This window comes from Dipodomys merriami, unplaced genomic scaffold (assembly GCF_024711535.1).
Source record: "Dipodomys merriami isolate MVZ:Mamm:240054 unplaced genomic scaffold, mDipMer1.0.p SCAF_459, whole genome shotgun sequence".
Classification (NCBI taxonomy): Eukaryota; Metazoa; Chordata; class Mammalia; order Rodentia; family Heteromyidae; genus Dipodomys; species Dipodomys merriami.
Window position 1 is genome coordinate 282261 of NW_027206023.1, and position 26720 is coordinate 308980.

At 40.2% G+C, this 26720-nt stretch overlaps 1 long non-coding RNA gene and 1 other non-coding gene across 2 annotated transcripts in view; both read left to right on the top strand.

Annotated features, from left to right (window-relative positions):
• The window catches only part of LOC138808605 (uncharacterized), a 98696-nt gene that overhangs the window by 56409 nt on the left and 15567 nt on the right, over nucleotides 1-26720 (top strand). The gene's annotated exons all lie outside the window — the stretch shown is intronic.
• LOC138808606 (U6 spliceosomal RNA) lies at nucleotides 11086-11192 on the top strand. Its single transcript, XR_011366521.1, has one exon. It is a non-coding gene; the product is annotated as a U6 spliceosomal RNA (small nuclear RNA).

A 26720-nucleotide genomic window follows, 5' to 3' on the forward strand; every position in this document is an offset into this window, starting at 1 on the left:
AGTATAAATTCCTCACTTAGTGCAAGCTTCAGGATCTTCATGTTCCCCTGTGCTCCCCTGCTTGCTTACATTCTGTATTTGCCCATTTATTTACAAGTCTTGACACAATTTTTCGTAATGGTATCTGGCAAGTCTCACATTTGGTAAGTAGGTGTTCAATCCCCATTTCTCCTGGAAGGTGCATGCCTTTGTTTAAATCTCGAAGTATTTCATTGTTCCAGTGTCTCACCTCAATGAGAAATTCAATGGAATAGTTGTGGGGATTTTTTCTTTTCTGTTTTTTGTAAGGCATGGGGCTTGAGCTCTGGGTCTGGGTACTGTTCCCGAGCTCTTTTTGTTCAAGATTAGCACTCTACCACTTAAGCCAAAGTGCCACTTCTGCTTTTTTTTCTGAGTAGTTTATTGGAGATAAGAGTCTTACCAACTATCCTGCTTGTGTTGATTTTGAACTAAGATCCACAGATCTCAGTCCCTTGAGTAGCTAGGATTATAGATGTGAGCCCTGCAACCTGCTGAAGAAGTTTTTGACTTGCAATTTGTCTGGACATTTTTTGTGCACATTTGGTTTGATGTTATTTGTGGCTTTCTTCTGGCTGGAAATTTTATGCAAATATTTCACTTACTTGTGTGAGAATTGCTTTGACACATTTATTAATCACAGAATAGGGTCTGGGAAAGCAAATTCCCAGCCCTAAGCTGTGGTTTCTTGTTTCTCCATGGTTCTCTAATAATTTACCTGCACATGGACTCTCCAGAGTGACTTTCACTCTTGTGCTGTGAGTCTTCTGTCCACAAGATGCTTCTCACATGAAGTGCACTCTCTCCTAGTCCATGAATGTTAGCACACAGCTCCCTGTGTAAAGGCACATTGAACAACACCCTCACAGGCCTGTGACTACCTGTGTACCATTCAGAACTGCAAGGTCCATATCTTTCTAATCCAATAGACCTATACCAGAATCAACTAAATACCTGAAAAAAATTTAATAAACAGAAACATCAAAATTTGGCAAGAATAAACAAAAACCTCACATTGCATTAGTGTAATTGGCTGGTGTGTCTGTCTCCACTACAAATTTATGAGCTACAGCCAGGATTTATACTGCCCATTGTGGTGTAGCATAATCCAATGTTTATCATTTTATAAGGACAGAAATCAAAAGATGAAACATAGAATGTCACGTGCTACTTCAGCAGAGGAAAAGAGAGAAAAGATGAATAGAAGAGAGAATCACAAGGAGAAGAGCCCAGAGTCAGTTTATCATCAGTCCCCAGTCAACTGAGGAATGATGATTTATTGAAACACCTGGCAGAGTTCTGCAAAAGCCGTTCTTTTTTTATTATTTTAATAAGTTTTATTGTGAAAATACTGTACAAAGGGGTTACAGTTACATGAGCAAGGTAATGAGTACATTTCTTATCAATAATTGTTGCCTCCTCCTTTTTTCCCCCTACCATCTTTCCCTCCTACTTCAACAACTACACTCACGACTCCTCGTCCAACTCCCCTCCATCTCACCCCACAACCCCCCTGCTGAAATTGTAAAGTTCATATTTCAACATAGTGTCTTCTACATCTAATTGTTGCAATGGGTCAACCTATATTCCTATTTAAACATTTTGTTTTTTCCCTTCCCATTCTGAAATTATACCAGCATTAAACACAGTGAAAACAGGGGTTCTACAGTGGGGAATGGACATACAAAGCAACAAAAAACATCACAAGGTACCTTATAAATATATTAGAAAAAAATAGAAAGAAAGAAAAACATTACTTATGTCCCTATCTTGGGGTTCATTTTGCTTAATGTCATCTTAACTGGTAATATGTATATAGCTTTTGACCTTTTCTACGTGTCCCAGACATATACTAGTTATTGCAAATAACTAGGGAAACCGTAAGGCCTATGTTTCTTTGGGTCTGGCATACTTCACTTATTATATTTTGTTGTCTTTCCATTTCCTAAAAAATGGGGCAATGCCATTCTTTCTGATGGAGGTATAGAATTCCATTATATATGTATATATATATATATATATATATATATATATATATACATATATGTGTATTGTGTGTGTGTGTATCACATTTTCTTGATCCATTTATCTACTGAGGGGCATCTGGGTTGGTTCCATATCTTAGCCATGGTAAATAATGCTGTAATAAACAGTAGTGCTGGTAGATTTAGTATGGTGTTGTTTGTGTTCATTTGGGAAAATGCCCAAAAGTGGGATTTCTGGGTCATAGGGGAGATCTATGTGCAGTCTTTTGAGGAAACTCCATACAATTTTCCAAAGTGATTGAACAAGTTTATACTCCCACCAACAATACAGTAGGGTTCCCTTTTGGCCACATCTCCTCCAGCATCAGTTGTTATTAGAGTTCTTGATTATAGCCATTCTAACTGGGGTGAGGTGGTATCTCAATGTTATTTTGATTTGCATTTCTTTTATGGCTAGAGCATTTCTCCATGTGTCTATTGGCCATTCTTCTTCAAATAATAACAAAAACACAAATAAACACAAAAACGAAGGATCCACACTTAAAACTGGTCCCAATTTTAAAACAAAAGTAGACAACAACCAAAGGCTGAGTTGGGGACTAACGGGTCCCCAGTACATCCCTACCAGAATTCTGCCCTGTTCTCACTCAGCAAGCTGAATGCAGAGTCTGCTGAATGAGCCTGCCATGCTCACCCAGAACTTCCCTACCTCAGAAAACATAGAACAGAAAACACACTGAAGTAAACAAGACAGACAAGTGGCCACAAAAACAAAATCAATTCTCAGTGAATGGGACAACATCTCACCACCATTCACTAAAAAGAGGACTCTAACCCCACCCCCCTCCACTCACCTCTGGAGGATTTTTCTTTTAGATTCTTGCAAAAGTTGACCTAGGGGCATTCCAAGGTGGAGAAGAATTCCCAGTCATCTTCAGGCAAGGAAAAAATGTCCTTAGCAGTGGTCCCTAAGACTGACAGGTTCTCCCCTATGCTCAGACCCCCTGAGCAAGGCCTGAGGCTGAGATCTAACTGGGGCCACTTGCAGGTGGTCAGTGGCAGTTTCATAATTGACAAATATTTAAGCAATCTCCCGTCCAACTAGGACTGCTAGGACAGGTAGAATTGAGGGGTTGAGGCGTCCCTGGACCTCCTCAGCCATAGGGGACTCTGCTGCGTCCAGCCTCACCCTACTTTTGGCCTCACTCTGGCGCCTTCTCTACCTAGGTCGACCCCGCTTACCTTGAGGCTTTTCTCGGAACTTCTCTCCAACAGCCAAGTGCTCACACACTGTCCTACCAGCCAGCGACTTCAATCCCCCTCAGGTTGGAGTGGCTAAGAGCTCTATCCTGGACAAGCCCTCATTAAATGTAGTAGGAAGACCCCCTACTCAGGGCAGGCAAGCCCACCTAATCTTCTGGAGTGACAGATTCCACTGCAACAAAGATGTTTATAAGGAATCAACTTTATTGAGGTTCCTACACTGACCAGCCAGGGCCTCAGCACAGGCTCGGAAGCTGATACTACAACCTGGAGCGGCCCCCATTCTTTGGTTTTTAAAGACAAAATCCATGAGGTCAAGCCTTGTCACGTGCAGGTGACCAATGGGATCGTAACACACACAAAGGATTGTACGGCCATACCAGACCACACACAGTTGGCTAATAGGTGGAGTTTACTGTAAGCATGTGCAAAAGGCAGGGTTTATCATAAAGCATGTGGTGTCACCAGCTGGAGCCAGATTACAACCTATCTGTTTTATGGGTCAGTCCTTAACTGAACAATCAAGGTGGGTAAGGTTGTTAAGGGGAGAGGAGCATAGAGGCATTCTTTCCATTGCAAGAAATGGGCTGGTTGGAGCCAAGGTCGAGTTAACCTTGTTTAGAGGGTTTTTTTTCTCTAAAATCCCTAAAACAAAGACAAAGCCAGGAAAGAAGCTGTACCAGCTCGAGTCCCTGTCAGGGCATACTTCAGTATATATGTGAGAATATAAGTAGAAAACAGGTTGGGTTGGCGTAAGGGAAGGAAGAAAAGTGGAAAGTTTGACAATGATCCAGATGTATTGTACATTGAAATGTACATACACTCTATTCAACATACGTACATACATAAATACATTCTATTCAACACTGACATGATGAAGCAAAACCCTTTTGGACTACTAGCTAAAGATTAAAAAAAAAGTTTTGTTTTAATATTAAGAGACCAGACGCATAAACCTTTAAAGATAAATAAGAGGATAGCATTAATATATTGTTGAGGCTGCGCTCTTTTCAATACAAAATTTAATAAGTGTCAAGTCTGCTGCAAATGTAAATTTTATTTGCCAATTCTTTTTGCAAATTGCTTAAAATATAAAGAACCAAATTCCAATATCCATTCACTTCCAAAAAAATCTTATAGATCTCTAGGTTTCTCAGTTGTTTCTAAATATCTTAATGTAATGCACTATTGGAACTAATTTCATTCCACATTTAAATTTAAATTTAAAATCATTAAAGTCTTTTAAAAGCCTCTCACTCCGGCACAGGTATGGATAAATAACTGATGTTGTCAGAAGCAGAATTATTCAGAAGACTGTAAATGGATGCTTACCTAGTTTCCTCTCTGCTGGATCATAGAATACAACTGTCCTAATTGAAAAAAGTTAGCCTTCCCAGGTTTTCTGAATATAAATACTCCATCAATATTTTGTTATTAGAGGATTATTCATGATTAGCTATATGTTGATTGATAATGACCGAGCATGAGAGAAATTTGAGGGAAAACTATCTACACTTCAGTAAGGTTCTGACTTGTGTTTCACAAAGTGTTATGAAAGCTCTCCATGAGAAATCTAGCAGCTGCATTTCTAAAAAGTCCTTGTGTGCTTACACTTTCTGATACTGTCTCAATTCAAGTACTTCTCCTTGGCGTTCCATACTATTCAGTGATGCTGTATTAGCTCCTTGTTTTGCAGACCGGTCTTGGTGATGAAATTTGTGCTTTTCAAAATTGCTCTCCCAGTTCCATCCACAAAATGTGGACAAAAATTATCTGAAAAAATTGTATCTGTTGATAGTGCATATACTTTTATTTTTCATTACAAACATAGAATGTAGTAAAAATTTTCATAGCAATTACTCTGCACTAGTTTGTGGGCAGATTCTAATGTAAATAATATACTGTGTTCGCGTAGAGAATTAGAGTATCCAAAGTTTAATATGCCTGTGGTCCTAAAACCAATACCTTACTGATATTAAGTGACAAATACAACTTCCTATAAGTACAGAAGTTTTCATTGTATCTTTTTAATATATATTTTTATTGTAAAAATACTGTATGGAGGGGATACAGTTACATAAGTAAGGTAATGAGTACATTTCATTTTTTTTCTCTATTGTCGTTCATGAGGCTTGAACTCTGGGCCTGAACGCTGTCCTCAGCTCTTCAGCTCAAGGCTAGCACTCTACCACTTGACCTACAGTGCCACTTCCTGTCTTTGGGTGGTTTATTGGAGATAAGAATTTCTCAGGGGCTGGGAAGGTGGCTCAGTGGTAGAGTGCTTGCCTTGCATGCATGAGGCCCTGGGTTCGATTCCTCAGCACCACATAAGCAAAAAGAAAAAAGCCAGAATTTCTTGGAATTCCTTCCCGGTCTGGCTTTAAATCGAGATCCTCAGATCTCAGCATCCTGAGTAGCTAGGATTAGAGGCCTGAGCCACCTGCGCCCAGCATGAGTATATATCTTATTGAGCACCCTCCCCTTTGTTTTGCCCCTACCATCCCTTCTCTTCACACCTCCCCAACTCATCCCTCCACCCCCTCTTTGATAGAGTGTCTTGTACATCTCATTGTTACAATGGGTCAACCTGTATCTTTTCCTCATATCTTAAATGAAGAAATACTGGCTTGATTTATGCTGATTCTACTTGTGTAGACACATGTAAAATCACTCACCAAGTCCAAGAGCACATCATTTTTTGTCAGTTGGTATAGTTGTTTTCTACACAATTATTGACAGTTTACAAATTATTCTCAAACTTTAATACATTAAAAATACTTTCTTCTTTTCTTATTTTCTTGGCCAGGAAATCAGCCAGACCTCAGTCAGCATTTCTCTCATAGGACTTTTCACATGGGTTGGTTAAATGTTGGTCTGAGGTCCAGTCTTCTGAGGACTCACTCATCTGCTTAGGAATTGATGCTGTCTTTTGGAAAAGAGCTCAAGGAAGGATGCTATTTAGCGCCTTATAACTTTATTTTTTTTATTGTGAGAATACTGTACAGAGGAGTTACAATTACATGGGCAACATAACGAGTACATTTCTTATCAAGCATTGTTGGCTACTCTTTCTTTCCTCTTCCCATCTCTTCCCATCTTCCCCCTACACCCGGTCATCCCCCCACCCACCAAAGTTGTAAAGTTCATTTTTCGACAAAACAACATTGAAATTCCACCTCACCCCAGTTAGAATGGTTATAATAAAGAACTCTAATAACAACAGATGCTGGAGGGGATGTGGACAGAAGTGAAGCTTTCTACATTGTTGGTGGGAGTGTAAACTTGTTCAACCACTTTGGAAAGCAGTATGGAGGTTCCTCAAAAGACTCCACATAGAGCTCCCCTATGATCCAGAAATCTGACTTTGAGCATTTACCCACATGATCACAAACAAGACCATACTAAAGCTACCAGCACGACTATGTTTATTGCACCCCTATTTACTACAGCTAAGATATGGAACCAACCCAGACGCCACTCAATAGATTAATGGATCAAGAAAATGTATATATACACAATGGAATTCTATGCCTCCATCAGAAAAGATGACATTGCCCCATTTGTTAGGAAATGGTAAGACTTGGAAAAAATTATATTAAGTGAAGTAAGCCAGGCCCAAAGAAACATAGGTCTCATGGTTTTCCTTATTTGCAATAACTAGTATATGTCTGAGTCAAGCAGAAAAGGTCAGATAACTTGATGTTAGGGGAATGAAGCCCAAGATAAGTATTCAAATGTTTTTTTGCCTTTCATGAAATTGTTTTTAACATTTTTATAAGATGATTTCTATGTTGCTTTGTATGTTCCTCCCCCACGGTATAACCCCTGCTTTCACTGTATTGATGTAGGTATAATTTGTGGAGGGGAAGGGAAAAAAATCATTTAACTAGGGATATAGGTGGACCTATTGCAACAATGAGATGTATAACTTTATTCTTTACAAGGATATTTTCCTGCTACTTTGGTTGTTAAGAGTGTCTATAAGAGCAAGCATTCTGTAGGGAGCTGGGAGACACCATATGTTCTTTACTTACTGAGATTCCTAAGTGACTTGTACTGCATTTTGCAAGTCGAATCTGTCAAAACCTACCAGTTGTAAGAGATAAGAGGAGTGGTAAAAGAACTCATGGAGACAAATACATTTTCAACATATTTTGTTCCAAGCATTCCATCTAAGGCATAGTCAACAACTAGTGAAACTTGTGTTGGCTGTAAATATGTGTCTTTCTCCATGTGTGCATGTATACATGTGTATATGTATGTGTGAATTTGTGTGTATAGTAACATACATGTGTACATATATAAGGGCATATACATACATATATGCATATATAAATAAATATAAATATGCAAATATATGTACATATATATAAATCAGTGTTCAGTGATTTAATCAATAGTTCCCAGCACATTGTCATTCTCACAAAGTGTACATGTTAAACTGCTCTGAGGAGCTGTGCTCTATGATGGGTATCCTTTGTTCTCACTTGCCCCATTACCTTGTTTTTCATCCCCGTGAACAACTTCGGTCTGCTTACAATAGGATAGTTTTGTTTTCATTACATGTAGTTACTTACTGATAATCAAAGACAAAGGTTTTTTGTAAAAGAAAAAGAACTTTTAGGTCTCAAGTCAAAATATCTTACCTATCCCAATGATTCCTATGAGATAAAATTTATAACAGAAGAAAAGTGAAAAGGAATTCCTAGATCTGTTGTTTTGCCATTTAGAATGGCAAAGAATAATATCACGCCAATCTTATAATTGTTAAAAACTGCAAGGGAAACTGTTGGTCCCTATCATGTTCCCACAAAACCAGTGGATCCTGAAGGATAATAGACCAGCTGAAATTCTAAGTAGCAGACATGGAGCCTGAAAGAGAAAGACCATGAATGAAAAAGGGTGAAAGAGAGAAGTACAATAATACTGAAAGTACATAACAGATAAACAAGAGCTGTATGAGAATATTCATACTGCTATCTTTAGACTCTTCATGTACATTTGAAGGTATCTGATGTATGATAACCCATCAAAATAACATATAAAATGATTTTGATAAAAAATAAAAATGATGATTCCCTGCCTGGTTTTAGGATGAGGATTATGATGGCTTCATAGAATGTGTTCAGTAGTGAACTTTCTCTTTCAATTTCATTGAAGAGTTGGAGGAGTATTGGTGTGAGCTCTGCTTTGATGGCCTTGTAGAATTCCACTGCAAAACCATCTGGTCCTGGACTTTTCTTAGATGGAAGGTCTCTTATTGCTGTTTCTATTTCAATGCTTGATATGGGCCTGGAAAGACTTCGAAAAAATTATATTAAGTGAAGTAAGCCAAGCCCAAAGAAACATAGGTCCCATGGTTTCCCTCATTTGCAATAGTTAGTATATGTATGAGTCAAGCAGAAAAGGTCAGAAAAGGTGATGTTAGGAAAATGAACCCTAAGATACGTATTTAAATGTTTTTTTCTTTCATTCATTTGTTTCTAACGCATTTATATGATTATTTCCTTGTTGCTTTGTATGTCTCTCTCCCACATTATAACCCCTGCTTTCACTGTATTTGATGTTGTTATAATTTGTGGAAGGGAAGGGGAAAAACAAGTCGTTTAAATAAGGATACAGGTGGACCCGTTGCAACAATGAGAAGTACAAGTTGTCATGTCGAAAACGAACTTTACAACTTTGGTGGGGGGTGGGGGGAGGATTGGGTGGGGGGAGGCTTGGAATGGATGGGAAGGGGAAATATAGGAGGAGGCTACAATGCTTGATAAGAAATATACTCATTATCTTGCCCATGTAATTGTAATCCCTCTGTACAGTTTTTTCACAATAAAAAAATAAAAATGACTCAGAAGAAATTATAAGTGCAAATATAATCTTCCCAGAAGAACACTCTCAGAGATATTTCATGACTTTGAAAAGGATAAAGTGGCTCAAGTTAGCATAAATTTAGAAGTATGACAATTCACAAAAATATAAAAAGATATTCATATATTTCATTATATAACCCAAAGCAGAAAGCAAATATTGTTTAGATGATTTTTTAAAGCACAGTCTTTCTGGAGCTGGGAAGGTGGCTCAATGGGAGAGTGCTTGCCTTGCATGCATGGGGCCCTGGGTTTGATTCCTTAGCACTACAGAAGTAGAAAAAGACGAAGGCTCAAATGGTACCGCTAGCCTTGAGCTGAGGGACAGCACCCAGGACCCAGAGTTCAAGCCCCATGACCAACAAAATAAAAATCAACAAAACACTGCTGGGTGCCGGTGGCTCAGGACTGTAACCGTAGCTATGCAGGAGGCTGAGTTCTGAGGATCCCGGTTGAAAGCCAGCCCAGGCAGGAAAGTCCGTGAGAATCTTATCTCTAATAAACCACTAGAAAACCAGAAGTGGTGCTGTGGCTCAAGGGATAGCGTGCCAGCCTTGAGCTGAAGAGTGCAGGGACAGCGCTCTGGCCCAGAGTTCAAGCCTCAAGACTGACAAAAACAAAAAACACAAAAACAGTCTCTCACTTTTGTGGTCTCAACTCTGTAATACCGCCGCTTCAGACGAAGGCTAAGATTTTGGGTGTGGACCTTTATCATCCCTCCTAATTCAGACTGTACTTGATAATTTTTTTAATAAATAATTTGTTCTTAATTTTCTTCTTTGTAAACTCACATGCACCTATAAAAAATGCTTTGGCCATCCCAGTAAGCTTCTCAAAGTACCTCCTGAGGACGACTTATAAAAAGTTGTATTATATTACAAAAAGGAAAACAATGCAACAAATAAAGAAAATGGACAATTAAATATTAATGATTAATCAAATAAAAAAACAAACAATTACCAGTGTTCTACATATTAGATTTTACTACTTTCTCATATTCCTGTACATTTAAAACTGGCTAAGATTATGATGTTTAAAAAGAGGATTTTGTTTTGGTTTTTATTTTGGGTCTGGTCGTGGCCCTGGAGTCTGAGCCTGGGCGCTGCCCCTCAGCTCTTCAGCTCACGGCTAGCACTCTACCACTTGAGCCACATCACCACTTCCAGCTTGTTTTTTGTTTATGGGTGTTGAGGAATCGAACCCAGGGTCTCAAGCATGCAAGGCAAGCGCTTTACCACTGAGCCACCTTCCCAGCCCCTTAAAAAGAGTTTTATAGGCTATGAGTAGTCTTTAAAATTACCCACTAAGATTACTTTTTATGGCTCATCTCATCATTTGTATATGGCTTATATCATCATTTGTTTCTCACTAACATGTAAAGTAAGGAAGCCCTAAAAATTAAACAGAAACTATCTAGTTAACAAAGTCTTAACTCTTCACTCTGCTTCTTTACGCAAAGACTTTGCAACTTCTTATTGGTAATGTTTCTATAAACTCTGAAATGTACATAATTAGTACCATATGTCTGCTACCATAAACCTTAAATACTTTATAGAAAAGTTTATCACCTGCCAAACAGTCCTAATTTTGGCATATATATGCAAATTCCCAAAATTAAATACATTTTAAATTTAAAACTTTTAACAACCTTAACACTTGCTGCAGTGTTCATTATGACAGGTGCCTTGTATAGAACAATTGAATTCCTCCTCCTACACATCTCTTGAACAACAAATATCTGGAATTATTTTGTTTTTGACATGCCAGTCTTGACTTTATTCTTAAATGTGTGCTTATGTAAGAAATGCATGGTACTAACAGTTTGTTGTATTGCTAACAAAAAAAAAAAAATACATGCTTCTAAAATTTCACAAGAATTCTTTTGAACTTACTTTTTTTTGAATTGTCTAGTTTAAGAAAATCAATTACACTTTATATATAAAAAATGTTCTGTGCTCAATTAGGCAGCAAATACGCTAAAATTGGAACAATACAGAGAAGATTAGCATGGCCCCTGAGCAAGGTTGACATGCAAATTAGTGAAATGTTCCATATTTTTGCAACAACAGATGCTGGAGAGTATCTGGCCACAGGGAACTCTAGTGCATTCTTGGTGGGTGTGTAAACTTGTTCAACCACTTTGGAAAGCAGTATGGAGGCTCTTCAAAAGACTCCATATGAAGCTTTCCTATGACCCAGCAATCCCACTTATGGGCATTTACCCGAATGATCACAAACAAGACCATACTAAAACTACCAGCACAGCTATGTTTACTGCAGCATTATTTACAATAGCTGATATAGAGCCAACCCTGATGCCCCTCAGTAGATGAATGGATCAAGAAAATGTGGGTGTATATAAACAATGGAATGCTATGCCTCCATCAGAAAGAATAGTATCACCCAATTTGTTAGGAATTGGAAAGTCTTGGAAAAAAATTTATTAAGTGAAGTAAGCCAAGTCCAAAGAAACATAGGTCCCGTGGTTTCCCTTATTTTCAATAACTAATATATGTCTGAGATAAGCAGAATAAGTCAAAAGCTATGTGCATATGAGCAGATAAGATGATATTAAGGGAAATGAACCCTAAGACAGGGACACAAGTATGTTTTTTCTTTCTTGTTATTGTTTCTAACGTACTTATGATGTGCAATGTGATTTTTTTTCTTTCTGTATATGTTCCTCCCCCACGCTATAACCCCTGTTTTCATTGTATTTGAAGTTGGTACACCTACATCCTGTGTATATGTTTCTCTAATTTGGTGAGGGGAAGGGAAATATTTGGTTAAATAGGGATACAGGTTAACTCATTGTAACAATGAGATGCACAAGACACTCTGTTGAAAAATGAACTTTACAATTTAGTCAGGGGGAGGGGGGAGGGGAGCGTATTTGTGGAGGTGGGAGGGAAGGGATGGTGGGAAGAGGGAACAATGCTTGTTAAGAAATGTACTCATTATTTGCTCCCATAAATGTGACACCTCTGTACAGTTTTTTTATAATAAAAATTGTATGAAAATGTTCTTATGTCTTGGTAGTGTAAAAATATCAGGAACAGAATAATGAAGGAATGTTGTAGACTGAGGTGAAGTCCATATAAAAATGTGCAAAACTGATGAGCGGTATATTGTGTTTTACATCATTTAAGTTACATTGAAAAAATAGGGAAGACCTAGAAGAATGAATTCTCTTTTTGATATCCTATCATAGTTCCTTAGCAGGATGAACTCTTTCCTCATTGTTGTAGAGGCATCATCAGATGAGAGGAACTGATTTTTTTTGTTGGCTTCCTTACATTTATTTGTCAGTTTATGAACTACTAGTTTATGTCTGAGACAAGAAGAAAAGGTCAGATAAGTTGATGCTAGATGAAATGAACCCCAAGATAAGTAGTCAAATGTTTTTCTTGCAATTGTATTTAACATATTTATAAGATGATTTCTTTGTTGCTTTGTATGTCTGTCCCCCACGGTATAATCCCTGCTTTCATTGTATTTGATGTTGTTATAATTTGTGGAGTGGAAGGGCAAAAACAAACCGTTTAAATACTGATATAGGTGGACCTATTACAACAATGAGTTGGACAAATCCTTATGTTGAAAAACGAACTTTCCAACTTTGGCAGGGTAGGGAAGGTAGAAGGATGGGAAGGGGAAACAAAGGAGGTAGCAGCAATGCTTGATAAGAAATGTAGATTTGCTCAAGATGCCCATGACTGATGTGAGGCAGTCCCCAATCATGACTTCCTGTTCGTTACTGGTTACAAATCTTTAGCCACAATTTCTTTCTTTCTTTTTTTGGGTCTGGTTGTGGGGCTTGAACTCTCGGCCTGGGCGCTATCCCTCAACTCTGCAGCTCAATTTAGCCACAATTTCTATCTTGAGAGTGCAACTAGGTCTTACCACCTCAAGGCCAATAAAACCATGAATACCTTGCACTCCACCACTTGAGCCACAGCTCAAGCCTACCCCTCCTCATTAGCCCCCCTCCCCCCAACTGGTTATTTGGAAATAAGAATCTCACAGGCTTTCCTGCCTGCACTGGCTTCAAATTGAGATCCTCAGATCTCAACTCCTGAGTAGTTAGTATTACAGGTATGAGCTACAAGCACCTGGCTAGACAAAAGTTACAGTCTTTATTTACATAGATTTTATGTAACTTAATATAACCTAAAATGATTGGATAAATGATTGGATAAAATGATTGGATATACAGCTTTTTGGCCTCCTTTCTTGTGCTAATGACAAATCAAGATGATATTTACTATCCCTGTTGGCAAAAATACCAATAAAGCTTCTAGAGGCAACTTATTTGTATATATCTGTAGTCCAGTAGGTTTTATATGGTAGAGTCATATCTCTCTGAAGAGAGGAAGCAAAATAGGTTCAGGGCCAACTGAAGTTACCTTGCTCAGTCCTCCTTCACAGCTCTGTTAAGGTACTGAACTCTCTCAAGAGAGTACATTGTGAAATGTCCAAAGAACAGAAGTCTAGGAGAAAGATGACCTAAAGGAAGATGAAGGAAGTACTCAGTATTCACTGCACATGCTGGTATTTCCACCAGCCCCCTCCTGGTTATTGAAAATAGCCACTTCTCCTTACCAGTTCATGAGCTGCCATGGAAAACACTGAATTACACAGTTTTTCTTTTTTTTTGGGGGGGGGAGTCTGGTCGTGGGGCCTGAACTCTGGGCCTGGGCTCTGTCCCTCAGCTCTTCAGCTCAAGGCTAGCACTCTACCACTTGAGACACAGCGCCACTTCTGGCTATTTTTTTCTTTTTGCTTATGTGGTGCTGAGTAATCGAACCCATGGCCTCATGCATGCAAGCAAGTGCTCTACCACTGAGCCACCTTCCCAGCCTTACAAAGTTTTTCTACTATGTTTTTTCCACTATACTGTGACAAAAGGGATTCCAAAATCACTCTCATGCTTACCAGAAACTGTTACATATCTATCAAAACATAAAGTAGTTAATATTTTATATGGTAAAAACATCATTTACTACATTATTACCAAGGGCAAAGCTAGGGAGGGCTATAGAAGCTGACTACCAAAACAGGGAGAAGGGAACAGCAGATCACAAGAACATTAAGCATCATCCTAATGAACAATGTCAATCTAATTACCTCTGAAAGGGAAAAGCAGTGAAAACTTCAGTAGTTGGTATGAGTGATAGTTAAGTTTAAGGTGATTTTTTGTGTTGCTTTTCAATGAAGTGGAGATATCACTCTAAGTTATATCTGATCCCAGCACACAGAAGGCTGAGGAAGAACTGAGAATTCAAGCGCAGTCTGGGTAGACAGCAAGTTCAAGGCCAGTATGGGCTACACAGTGAAAACTTATCTAAAAAGAAGTGGTGCTGCCTGTAGTCCTAGCTACTTGGGAGGACTCCAGTTTAAGGTCAGCCTAGACAAGAAGTTTCAGAGAACTCATCTTGAGCAACCACATTTCAACCAATAAAAATCTGAACATATGAGAGGGGGGACCAAGATGGCGACGGGGCAGTAGGGAAACGCCACAGCTCTCTCCAACCAAAAAGAGAGTTCGAGTTCCAACGCTTAATCTCCCCAAGAGACCGACAACAACAAAAAGATGAACACTCAGAGAAAAACCAGAGGCGGAGAATAACAAAAAAGAAAGAGGAAAAGAATTTCAAAACAGAAAAAAGCGAAGACCCCTCCCCCAACCTTTACTGGCCGCGCGGCAGCGCGCCAAGCCGCCGGCCAGCCGGCCCGGCGGGGGCTGTGGGAGCCCCAGAGAAACAGCAGAGACACAGGGGGCCACTTTCAGAACATCTGGTACTGGTTTGCAGAACAGCAGATCACCAGGAACAGAGAAACCTACCAGCCGGGAGTCTCCACGAGGATCCCACCCCCACCCCTCACTCTCCACCCGAGCAGAGAGGCTCCATCCCGCCAAATCCGCTCGGCATCAGCAGAGTGACAAAAGGACCTGCGGCAGACCACCCGGCCCGCCTGATCGCGATCGCAACGATCCAGCACTCTCCACCCGAGCAGAGAGGTTCCATCCCGCCAAAGCGGCTCGGCGCGACAAAGGGTCCTGTCTGCAGACCACCCGCCCGCCCGATCACGATCGCAACAACCCGGCGGGGTCACTTGGGCCCCAGAGGTACCGCGAAGAAGCTGCCTGAGCGTGGACACTCTTGACCCAACAGCTTCGACAGAGGCAGAGACAGAAAAGAATCACACAGAGCCACCACCGCCCAACCCAGCCCGGATTGCAACAACAACTGACGACCTACACCACACAGAAACAACCAGCTCCAGGGTGAGTACCCCACAGGGGAAGTGTATCCCTCAAGGGAGACCAGAGCTGGAGGGAATCCCCAGACCCTGACCTAGACTCCCTACCCCAGCACCCGGACCACAGGACCCACTAAAACTGGGAACTGTTTGAGAGCTCCACCAGCCCGTGGAGCACACTCAGCTGGCCAGGCTAGAGCAAGAGCACCCCTGGAAGGGAGCTTAAATGCCCAAGCCAGGAACAGCGCCCCTGGGTCAAGACTACCAACAGTAGAAGAAATTAGAACTGTGTCCCCCAGGCTGTATAACCTAGGGGGTATACACATCAGCACAGGCCTAACAAGCGCGCTCCAGGCTGGGGCCGGAACCAAGCCCGGGGATCCGGCACCTGAACAACACAACCAACTCCTCCCAATTGAAGTAAAAAGCTGAGCATACGCCTCAACAGAGGGGAGAAAACCAGGAAACAACACTCCCCCGGGAAGCACGCCTGTGACAACAAAAGACCTGGAGGCCCAGGACAAGAGAAGCCCAAACCCCACCAAAACTCCACCCATATACCCTAGACTGGGAATTGGGCAACACAGGCTGCCAGCACCTGATAGTAAGCAGGAGCTCAGACTGTTAAGGCGGCTCAGCAATAGAGTGATAGTCTTGGATGTATGAGGCCCTGCATCTGATTCCTCAGCATCACAAAAGCAAAAAGGGTCAGAAGTGGTGCTGTGGCTCAAACGGTAGGGTGCCAGCCTTGAGCTGAAAAGCTGAGGGACAGCACCCAAACCTAGAGTTCAAGCCCACAACCAGCCCAAAACAAATAAACAAAAACACATCAGGAGCCCATAGCAGACTCCAGCATTTGGGAGAGTGCATCCAGAGCATCTGTTCTTCACAAGAGCACCCGTAGGAGCAAACACAAGCAGTCTAGGCTGCTCAACCCTTCCAAAGGCGGGAACTGTCAGCAATCTACAGCAGAGAGCTGAGAATCCTAAGTAAGTCAGAATAGCAGCTGGAAATAGGCTCCCAACAGAACCCAGATCAGGCACAGACTCTCTCTACCAATACAGAATCAGCAACCAAGCAAAGACAGACACACCAAAACAAAATTGAAGAGCAGTCTCCTGAACCTCCATGCGAAAATCACAGAGAAAAATCACAAGGTTTACTACCACCCAGGACAGCAAGCTCACCTCAAAAGCCAGCAGCCACACAGGGGAGAGCCCCAGTGGGAGCAAAGCAGGAATGGAAGACAAAGGCTACTTCCAAGGGTTGCTGGAGGCAATGACTCAAGAAATAAAGCGAGAAATTTATCAGAAATTGAAAGAGCACAAGGATGAACTATCCAAAGAGATACAGGGTATCAAACAAGAGATGCATGCAAAAATAGAAGCTGCACAAACCTCAATAAGAAGTGAGATAAACGCCAAATTAGAGGTAATGCATACCTCATTGAGAGGTGAGATCAGTACTCTGAGAACCAACATTGAATCCATAAAGGGATCCATTTCCTCCATGCAAACCACAATAGAAGCCACTGTCAACAGAGTGAATGAAATGGAAGGTCGAGTGTCAGATACAGAAGACAGAATACACCAACTGGACCAAAAAGTGACAGATATGGAAAAATTACTCAAATTAAACCAAAGGGATATTCAAGAGCAAGCAGATAATGCTAAAAAATTTAACCTTCGCATAATTGGAGTGGACGAAGGTGAGGAATTCCAGAGCAAGGGAATGCAACACCTATTTAACAAGATAATCAATGAAAATTTTCCCCACCTCAAAAACGACCATCTTAACTACATCACAAAAGCTTATCGAACACCCAACAAGCAAGACCCCAGGAGAAACACTTCTAGACACATTATAGTAAAAATGATAGATCTGAATAATAAGGAAACAATCCTGCATGCAGCAAAAATGAAGAAGGAGCTATACTACAATGGGAAAAAAATAAGAATTACTGCAGATCTCTCCACACAAACAATGAATGCAAGAAAAGCCTGGGAAAGCACCATACGAGCCCTGAGAGCCAATAACTGCCAACCCAGACTGATCTACCCGGCAAAGCTAGCATTCACATTTGATGGAGAACTGAAAACTTTTAATAGCAAAGAAAAACTAAATGAATACATAAACATTAAGCCAGCATTACAAAGAATTCTAAGAGGGGGGACACAACCTGAAGAAAGCAGCCAGGAACTGGGGCCTGCCCCAAACAGGCATTACTCAAAGTCTAACTGAGCAAGCACAGGAGGAAAGGAAAAAAGAAAAACTTAGGAAAACGGAATGGCAGGGACAACAATGCATCTCTCTATACTTTCTCTTAATATAAATGGGCTGAATTCGCCAATTAAAAGAAAACGAACTGAGGACTGGATAAGAAAACAAGACCCATCCATCTGTTGCCTTCAGGAGACCCACCTCTCAGCCAAACATACAAACAAACTCAGAGTGAAGGGGTGGAAAAGGATCTACCAATCAAACGCCCCCAGTAAGAAAGCAGGTGTAGCTATCCTGATATCTGACAAAATAAACTTTTCATTAAAATCAGTACAGAAAGACAAGGACGGACACTACATATTAATAAAGGGAACAATCCAAGAGGAGGATATAACCATCATCAACTTATATGCCCCAAATATTGGTGCACCCAGATATGTCAAACAAATGCTCTCAAACTTACAGAATAAAATAGATCCCAATACGATAATACTAGGAGACTTTAACACACCACTCTCACCAAAGGACAGGTCTACCAACCAGAGGATTGGCAAAGAAGCTACCGAATTAAGAGAGGCCATACTTCAAGCGGAATTAACTGACATCTACCGAGTATTTCACCCTAAAACAACACAGTACACATTCTTCTCAGCAGCTCACGGAACTTTCTCCAAAATAGACCATATCATAGTTCATGCAAGGAACTTAAGCAAATACAAAGGGATCGACATAATCCCCTGTATCCTATCTGACCACAGTGGAATCAAGCTAGCTCTCAATAACAAAGCATACCGCAGAAATTTCTCCAATACATGGAAATTGAACAGCACACTCCTTAACAATGCCTGGATAACAGAAGAGATCAGAGAAGAAATAAAGCATTTCCTACAACTCAATGAAAATGAAAACACCACACAAAGAAACTTGTGGGACACAGCAAAAGCAGTCCTGAGGGGCAAATTTATTGCCCTCAGTGCCCACATCAAGAGAATGGAGACAGACCAAGTAAATAATCTCATGTTGCAATTAAAACAGCTAGAAAAACAGGAAAAAATGGAACCTAAAGCTACTAGAAGAAGCCAGATAACCAAATTAAAAGCAGAGATTAACCAATTAGAAAATCAGAAAACCATAACCAAAATAAACCAAACAAAAAGCTGGTTCTTTGAAAAAATAAACAAAATTGATGGCCCATTGGCTAGATTAATTAAAAAAAGAAGAGAGGAAACCCATATTAATAGGATTAGGGATGCCACGGGAAACATCACCACACGTACCCAAGATATCCAAACAATTCTAACAGACTACTTTCAAAAGCTATACTCTCTAAAGGAAGAAAATCGGGCAGAAATGGATGCATTTTTAGAGAAATACAAGTTGCCCAAACTGAGCAAAGAAGAAGTTAACCAATTAAATAAGCCAATATCCTATAATGAGATACAGGAAGCTATCAAAAGTCTTCCAACAAAAAAAAGCCCAGGACCAGATGGATTCACAGCAGAATTCTATAAGACCTTTAAACAAGAACTAATACCCATACTCCTCAAGCTCTTCAGAGAAACAGAGAAGGAAGGAGCTATCCCAAACTCATTCTACGAAGCCAATATCACACTCATCCCCAAACCAGGCAAAGACCCAACCAAAAAGGAGAATTACAGGCCAATCTCCTTGATGAACACAGATGCAAAGATCCTTAACAAGATTCTAGCTAACAGAATCCAGAAACACATAAAAAAAATAATTCACTATGACCAGGTAGGCTTCATCCCAGAGACACAGGGATGGTTTAACATACGTAAGTCAATAAATGTAATCCAACATATCAACAGAGCCAAGGTCAAGAATCACATGATTATCGCTACAGATGCAGAAAAGGCCTTTGACAAAATTCAACATTCATTCATGCTAAAAGCTCTGGAGAAAATAGGAATAGAAGGAACATTTCTAAAAACAATAAAAGCCATTTATGACAGACCAATAGCCAATATTATACTAAATGGGGAAAAGCTACAACCAATTCTCCTAAAATCAGGAACAAGGCAAGGATGCCCACTGTCTCCACTCCTCTTCAATATAGTCCTAGAACCCTTAGCCAGGGCAATAAGGCAAGAAAAAGACATTAAAGGGATCCTCATAGGAAAAGAAGAAGTTAAACTATCCCTTTTTGCAGATGACATGATACTATACCTCCACGATCCCAAAAACTCCATCCCCAAACTCTTAGAAATCATAAATCACTTCGGCAAAATAGCAGGATACAAAATAAACCCACAAAAATCAGTTGCCTTCCTATACACTGATAATGTACAGGAAGAGAGGGAAATAAAGGGAGCAACCCCATTCACAATAACCTCCCGAAAAATAAAATATTTAGGAATTAACCTAACCAAAGATGTAAAAGAACTATTTAATGAGAACTATAAAAAGTTAAAGAAAGAAATTGCAGAAGACACTAGGAAATGGAAAGACCTCCCATGCTCCTGGATAGGCCGACTTAATATAGTAAAGATGGTAATACTTCCAAAACTAATATACAAATTCAACGCAATTCCTATTAAAATCCCAATGACGTACATCACTGAAATACAGAAAACAGTCCAAAAATTCATATGGAACAACAAAAGACCTAGAATAGCCAAAACAATTCTAGGGGATAAAGACAATATGGGAGGGCTATCCATGCCGAACTTCAAACTCTACTACAGAGCTATAATAACAAAGACAGCATGGTACTGGCACAAAAACAGACCCGAAGACCAATGGAACAGAATAGAAGATCCAGAAATAAATCCACAGGCCTACAGCCAGCTGATATTCGACAAAGGAGCCAAAGACATACAATGGAAGAAACACAGCCTCTTCAACCGCTGGTGCTGGGAAAACTGGGCAGCCACATGCAGAAAACTAAAAGTGGACCCCAGCCTATCACCATGCACCAACATCAACTCAAAATGGATTAAAGACCTTAACATTAAACCTGAATCTCTGAAACTACTGCAGGACAGAGTAGGAGAGACACTTGAACTAATAGGCACAGGAAGGAACTTCCTGAACAGAGTCCCAGGGTCACAACAAATTGGAGAGAGACTCGACAAATGGGACTACCTTAAAATAAAAAGCTTCTGCACAGATAAAGCTATCGCAACCAAGCTAGAAAGACAACCAACTAATTGGGAAAAAATATTTACCAGCAATATATCAGACAAGGGGTTAACATCCTGTATATACAGGGAACTCAAGAAACTAATCCCTCCCAAACCCAACACACCAATTACTAAATGGGCAAGGGAACTAAAGAGGGACTTCTCAAATGAAGAAATAAAAATGGCAAAGAAACACATGAGGAAATGTTCATCATCCCTGGTGGTGAAGGAAATGCAAATAAAGACAACCCTGAGATACCACCTTACCCCAGTCAGAATGTCCCACATCCACAAATCAGCCAACGACAAATGCTGGAGGGGATGTGGAGAACGAGGAACGCTATTACACTGCTGGTGGGAATGTACACTCATACAACCACTTTGGAAAGCAGTCTGGAGGGTCCTTAGAAAGCTAAAGATTGACCTCCCTTACGACCCAGTCATACCACTTCTAGGCATCTACCCTGAACAACAGGAACCAATATACAAGGACACGTGCACCTCCATGTTTATTGCAGCACTGTTCGCAATAGCTAGGATATGGAAACAACCTAGATGCCCCACCACAGATGAATGGATCCAAAAATTGTGGTATCTATACACAATGGAATATTATGCAGCCATTAGAAATGACAAAATAATGGCATTTGCAGGGAAATGGATGGAGCTAGAAGGAATCATGTTGAGCGAGGTAAGCCAAGAACGAAGAGACAAACAGTATATGGTCTCCCTGATAAGTGGATGATGAATCCAAAATGTTAGGTGATATGACAAAACTAACAGGACTTAAGAAACAAAGAACTCCCACTCATCTGGTTGAACCACTACTAAATATCCCCATGCTGCTGATCACATATATGGTATATAACATATGAGCACCGTTATATATTACAGACTGTGATAGACAATTTGCTCCAGGAAAGTTAGAATGAACTTGTGACTTTAAATGAGCATCATTATTCCACAATACTGTGAAGTTCCGGAAATTAAGTAATCACTTAATCACGATCAAAAAAAAAAAAAAAAAAAGAACCTTGGGGAAGGGAGGGAGGGAGGGGATGGTAGGGAGAAAACAATGGAGGGGGTAACAATGTTCAAGAGGAAGTGGAAGTGTACTCATTACCTCACTCATGTAACTGTAACCCTCTGTATAGTATCTCTACAATAAAAAAAAAAAAAAAAAACAAAAAAAAAAAAAAAAAAAAAAAAAAAAAAAAAAAAAAATCTGAACATATGATTATATATTTGTAGTTCCAGATATTTGGGAAGTACAAATAGGAAAATTGCCGTCCAAGCTGGCACAGACATTAATGTAATACTCTATTTGAAAAATAAGTTAAGTAAAAAAAGGGGTGTGGCTGACTTATACATGCTTAGCAAACACAAAGCCCTGAATTCAAATACCAGTACTGTGAAGGAGTGAAAGAGAAAGGGAGAGGGGAAAGGAAAAGGAAAAGGGGAAAAGAAAAGGGAGGGGGGAAGGAAAAGGGAAAAATAAGAAAAAATGACCAAATGAGTCAGCTCTTACCCTTCCCTTTCCTTTAGTTTACAATGTGTCCATGAATCAAGGGTTCTGATCTAAAGCCAAGGCCTAAGTGGCCTGATCCAGAACTCTAAGCATTTTGTCATAATTGCTGAGACCAAATTTGGCAGAAGTGAACAGTCAATTTCTCACCATCTGTTGGATTTCATACAATTTTCGGTCGATTTACAGGAAACAAGTATCAATATTTTCAGTGACTTATAAAAGTCATAGATTTTAAAGGCTCAATACTTTCTTTTCTGGGTGATGATTAACAGAGATGGAAGACTCCCGTGACATGGAATAATATCATTTAAGAGTGCTGTATGATTGCAAAGAGAATGACTAGGCAGTAGAATGACCAAATTCTAAATAAAAACACTAGTGCTAATGGCTCATAACTGTAATCCTAGCTACTCAGCAGGCTAAGATCTGAGGATCAAAGTTTGAAGGCAGCCCAGGCAGGAAAGTCCATGAGACTCTATCTCTAGCTAACAAGCAAAAAGCCAGAAGTGGAACTGTGTCAAGTGTCAGAGTCCTCATCTTGAGCAAAAAAGCTAAGGGAAAGTGCCTAGGCCCTAAGTTCAAGTACTGGCACCTCCTTCCCCCCGCAAAAAAAGAAAAAAGAAAAGAAGGCTAGGCACTGGTGACTAATGCATGTAATCCTAGATACTCAGGAGACTGAGATATGAGGACTGGGGTTCTATGCCAACTTGACTCTCATCTCCAATTAACCAGCAAAAGACCTGGAAGCGGTGCTGTGGCTCAAGTAGAGCACTAGCCTTAGGTAATAAAGCTCAGCAATCAGGCCCTAGGTTCAAGACCCAGAAATGGCACAAAAAAGACAAAAATAAGCTGAACAAGGTGGTGACACAGGCTTGTAATTTCAGCACTTGAGAGGCTGAGGCAAGAGAGTCACAAGTTCAGGACATTCATCAGCTACATAGTGAGATATGGTCTCAACAAAACAAAACCTTCCAAATAACAAAAACAAAAGCAGAAATAACTATAGATCTGAACTGAAATAAGCCATATACATCCTTGATGCATGAGTTATAATTATCTGTTTTCATGGATTGTGTATTGATACTCACATTTTTCTATAAGGTCCACAGTAAGATCTTTGGCTCCAGATCTTTGCTCTTCAGTTGCAGATAGCACCAGGAGAACAGGCTACTTTGCACAGATCAGAACAGAAAAAAGAGCACAGAGCCAACTTCCCCTGGTGCCTCACTGAGCATCATCAGCTCACACTACAAAGAAACAGACAAACAGGAAATGTCCAAATAAGGTGTTCCCCGAACTTGGGCAGGAAATATCTCTATAGAAGCAGCGGTCACTGGCAAAGCAAAAACAAAAAAATACTATGTGTATGGGGCAAAGTTATGAAAGAGCTTTCAATCCAGAATTGAACCAAGAAAAATGGTGTTAGGAAAACTTCCCTATTGCTCTGCAGTTTTGTGGAACCTATAAATATTCTTTTTGCTCCACAAGACATCTTCTGCACCCCAAGACGCCCACCCTATTGTTCATCTCTTTCTTGTAATGAATCTTCTGTCTCTGGGCCCTTCTCCTGAGTCTTCAATCAAATCTCTCGCTAGCAGAGTTGAGGGAGAGTTGAAAAGAAGGTGTGAGTTTGATCAAGGTACATTGCATGAGTTTTATTTTGTTTTGTTTTTGTCAGTCATAGGGCCTGCACTCTGGGCCTGGGCGCTGTTCCTCAGCTCTTCAGCTCAAGGCTAGCTCTCTACTTCTTGTGCCACAACGCCACATCTGGCTTTTTCTGCTTATGTGGTGCTGAGGAATCAAATCCAGGGCCTCATGCATGCAACGCAAGCACTCTACCACTGAGCCACCTTCCCAGCCCCCACATTGTATGAGTATATGGACATGTCAAAATAAATCTACCATGTACCATAAATTGATAATAAAATATGGAAAAAATAAAGATAATCCATCATTGAAGGACAATAGGAAAATCACATTTTCGAGCAATTCATTTGAAAATGAAAATATAAATTCAAACATCAAAAATTGTTATGCTATAGTCATGTGACCTCTTTATTAGGTTTAAACAACAATAACAACAACAAAAACAGCATTGCTTGTGATATCACTGATATTGTGTGACTGGGGGCAGTGATCTCACTAAATGTTAGCTCTTCATTTTTGGAAAAGCATGTCTAATTTCAGGCTAAAGACCAGTGTCAAGGTACTTGAAGAACTAGGAGCTACATATTGTTTTTAAATGGTAAATATATATCACTAAAAAGAACAGAAGCATTTATTTGTTCTTTTGGTGGCAGTTCTGGAGCATGAGCTAAAGACCTGAGTGCTGTCCCTCAGCTTTTTTGCTTGAGGCTACTACTGCTCTATTACTTGAACCACATCTCCAATTCTGGCGTTTCTGGGGAGTGGGGGGAAAAGATGTGGTTAATTGGAGATAAAAAAATTATTATATTCTGGGCTGTGAAGGTGGCTCAGTGGTAGAGCGCTTGCCTTGCATGCATGAGTCCCTGGGTTCAATTCCTCAGCACCACATAAGCAAAAAGGAAAAAGCCGGGAGTGGCACTGTGGCTCAAGTGGTAGAGCGCTAGTCTTCAGTTGAAGAGCTGAGGGACAGCACCCAGGCCCAGAGTTCAGGCCCCATGACCGGATCCAAAAAAAAAAATTATTATATTCTTTCCTGCCCAGACTGGCTTGGATCTCAGCTATCTGATTAGCTGTAATCTAGCACCTGGTGAAACCTTTAATTTTTTAAAAAAATTTTTACTTTTGCCAGTCCTGGGGCTTGAACTCAGGACCTGGGCACTGTCCCACAGCTTCTTTTGCTCATGGCTAGCACTCTACCACTTGAGCCACACCACCATTTCTGGATTTTTCTATATATGTGGTAATGAGGAATCAAATGGCAGGCTTCCTGGATGCTAGGCAAGCACTCTAGCACAAAGCCACATTCCCAGCCCAACCTTTAATTTTTAAAAGCGTAATTTACAAAGGATTGAAATTGGACCACTGTGTGGAATCTCTCTATAAGGAGGATGTTTTTAGAAAACATAATATTTTAAGTTAGGAGAATTGACTAAATGACTACAGAATTTATAATTTCTAAATGAAAGAAGTAGCCAAGTAGCTTGTAATCTTCCTACCATTGAAAATGCTTAGAGATGTCTGTTGAAGATGAACCTGTATACTAATGAGCCCAAACTTTAGAAATGCCCATTCAATTTGTGTCTGATTTTTTGTGTACCTGAAAAAAAAATTGTGCCTATATGTTGGAAGGGAAGATGGGATTTTCTCACTTTTTTATTTTATTTTAAAAACCTACTTGAAAATAATTCATGATCTTTTTGTAACTCTTTGTCATCTTTGTTCTTTGGACTTTCTCTGAAGGGGCATCTAACCTCCATAGGGTCTGTCACATAAGAATTATGAAGTTGGAACTGGGAAGGTGGATCAGTGGTAGAGTGTTTGCCTTGCATGCTTGAGGCCCTCAGTTCGATTCCTCAGCACCACATAAGCAGAAAAATCTGGAAGTAGTGCTGAGACTCAAGTGGTAGAGTGCTAGTCTACAGCTGAAGAGCTGAGGGACAGCACCCAGACCCAGAGTTCAGGCCCTATGAACGACATACAAAAAAAATAAAGAAGAAGAAGAAGAAGAATTATAAGTAGCCGGGCATCAGTGGCTCAGGCCTATAATCCTAGATACTGAGGAGGCTGAGATATGAAGATCGCAATTCAAAGCCAGCCTGGGCAGAAAAGTCGTTAGACTCTTATCTCCAATAAATCACCAGAAAACCAGAAGTGGCATGCCACGCCTACCCCAGTAGAGTCTGCTTAGCATGGGAAACCATCTATCAGACCATGATAGGGGCCTCGAGACCTATCTCTGAGTTTTGGGACTTCACCGAAGTCTACCTCAGAGAATGGGGCTTTACAGAAACCTATCTCCAAGTTTTGTGACTTCACCGAAGTCTACCTCGGAGAATAGGGCTTCTAAGATGCCTACTCCTGGGAAAAGGCTGGCAAAACCCCTGGAAAAGATGTGTTTCTGCCTATCTTTTCCTCATACGAGTGCCTATTAATCTTTTACTGTTTCTACTGCTCATTGTACTTACTCATTGTCAACGTTCCCTTATTCAAAGCTCTTAAGAGTGTTTGACGACTCCAATATCTGATGAGTGTCTTAAAAATATGACTAACTCACCAGAGTTAAGTGCTACCCTGAAACCCCTCTTATGGAAGCTAGTAGACAAGCCATAAGCAAATATAAAAGTATTGGGGGTTTCACAAAGTCACTTCAGCAGAAGGAATTGTAAGAAATTTACAAGAAGCTGTAGGCTCAGCTAGAACAGAAAGAATGTATGGCAATTGCTGAGATAACTACTTAGGAGAAAGAACTTCCTCATTTACTAAGAGACTTGCCAAATCTAAGTCT